The sequence below is a fragment of the Penaeus vannamei genome, chromosome 20 (assembly GCF_042767895.1).
Source record: "Penaeus vannamei isolate JL-2024 chromosome 20, ASM4276789v1, whole genome shotgun sequence".
Lineage (NCBI taxonomy): Eukaryota > Metazoa > Arthropoda > Malacostraca > Decapoda > Penaeidae > Penaeus > Penaeus vannamei.
Window position 1 is genome coordinate 27,109,866 of NC_091568.1, and position 2,631 is coordinate 27,112,496.

General features: G+C 32.5%; 1 non-coding gene across 1 annotated transcript; it reads left to right on the forward strand.

The window, feature by feature from the left end:
• Positions 1-728: 728 nt before the first annotated feature.
• On the forward strand, positions 729-802 carry TRNAI-AAU (transfer RNA isoleucine (anticodon AAU)). Its single transcript has one exon. It is a non-coding gene; the product is annotated as a tRNA-Ile (tRNA).
• Positions 803-2,631: the final 1,829 nt, after the last annotated feature.

Genomic DNA, 2,631 nt, shown 5'->3' on the forward strand with positions numbered 1-2,631 from the left:
ACCAACGCATACACTCAAATACATATTTATACATATGTATATGTAGATAGATACATATATATACATATATAAACATATATGAATAACATATGCATGTGTGTAAATATATATACATATATATGTATATATACATAAATATATATGTATTTATATGTATATATATATATATATATATATATATATATATATATATATATATATATATATCAGTAGAAGCACTAACACGGTAAACTGTACACAAAAAAGAAAAAAACAACCACAACAAGAAATGAAAATAACAGGTAACGATTCGAACTTTTCACGAGTTTTATTATTCAGACGAATAATAAAAAGCGTTTGGATGATTATTATTCCGAAGAGGAACTCGGGAAGAGCATTGTTATTATGGACATTATCGTTATTCATATTATATACGTATATATATACGTATATAGATAGATAGATAGATAGATAGATAGATAGATAGATAGATAGATATAGTACACTGTCTCCGGAGTCTGTTCGTCGGCAGCCAATTTCTCAGGCCTTTTCCCTAACAATAAACCAGGGCCAAGGTCAAGGGATGGCACGGTGGCCAGGTCATTAGGACCGCCGCGTCATTTCTATGATTAGGGATAATGATTATGCGTCGTTTCCCTATATTGATGGTAAATTGCTACTTTTAATAATCCTCAATACAATTTGTTGACTGACAGTTCACTATGAGAAAGATTTTCAAGAAGGGTAAGGGCCTGTTAGCTCAGTTGGTTAGAGCGCCGTGCTAATAACGCGGATGTCGAGGGTTCGATCCCCTTACGGGCCAAGCATCAAATTTTCAATACAATGACTCAAGTGTCGGTTTATCACATGCAAATCCATCGGGATCCAGTGCCAGAAATATACCAGTGCCAATGTCAAATTCTGGTACGCAACGTAGACTCCAGGTCGTTGACAACGCTACATTTCTAGCCTCTACTATTATTAGCCTAATACTCTGTATTTGTAGCCTTCCTTCCGCCCACTAGACTAAATAACTGGGGCACACACACATATATATACTATTAAAGAGAGCGAGAGAGAGAGAGAAAGAATGTTATATCTATCAATCTGTCTTTATGTACACACACATCTATAAATATGTATATGTATTTATGTACACGTTTAAAGAAATATATATATATATATATATATATATATATATATATATATATATATATATATATATATATATATATATATACAAATACTTATTCAAACGTAGACATATATATATATATATATATATATATATATATATATATATATATATATATATATATATATATATAGTTGCCCATATATACATATATATATACATATTTATATATAAGTATATATATAGACTTGCATATACATATATATGTATGTGTGTGTATGAGTCTCTCTCCTTCTCCCTTCCCTATCTCAAGATACACACACACACAAACACACACATATATACATATACATATCTATGTGTGTGTGTGTGTGTGTACAATTATTCAGCAACCTGTATCATTCCAGTAAGGTATCTAGATCTGAGCATATATATAAATATGTATATATATGCACACACACACACATATGTGCATATATATATATATGTGTGTGTGTGTGTGTGTGTGTGTGTGTGTGTGTGTGTGTGTGTGTGTGTGTGTGTGTGTGTGTGTGTGTGTGTGTGTGTGTGTGTTCAACACGTTGGGGTGAGTCTGGCATCAAACCTCGGCCTTTTTTTTTTTTTTTTTTTTTTTTTTGCAAGGATCTTGTATGGTAATGATTATGCGTTCTTCTTCCTTTATATGATTTAAGAGTTATTCTGGCAGGGTGGCCAGGTCATTAGGACCGCTGCATCATTTCTATGATTGGTGATAATGATTATGCGTTGTTTCCCTATATTGATGGTAAATTGCTACTTTTAATAATCTTCAATACAATTTGTTGACTGACAGTTCATTGTGAGAAAGATTTTCAAATAGGTTAAGGTCCTGTTAGCTCAGTTGGTTAGAGCGCCGTGCTAATAACGCAGATGTCTAGGGTTCGATTCCCTTACGAGCCAAGCAAGTGTACTTTTAATACTATGACTCTGGTGTCGGTTTATCACATGCAGATCCATCGGGCTCCAGTGCCAGAAATATACCAGCGCCAATGTCAAATTCTGGTACGCAACGTAGACTCCAGGTCGTTGGCAACGCAACATTTCTAGCCTCTACTATTATTAGCCTTACAGTCTGTATTTGCAGCCATCCTTCCGCCCACTAGACTAAATAACTGGGGCACACACACACATATATATATTATTAGAGAGAGCGAGAGAGAATGTTATATCTATCAATCTGTCTTTATGTATACACATATATGAATATGTATATGTATATATGTATACGTTTAAAGAAATATATACAAATATTTATTCAAACGTAGACATACACACACACACACACACACACACACACACACACACACACACACACACACACACATATATATATATATATATATATATATATATATATATATATATATATATATATATATACATATATATGCATATTTTTATATAAGTATATATATAGACTTGCATATACATATATATGTATGTGTTTGTATTAGTCTTTCTCCTCCTCCTTTCCTTAT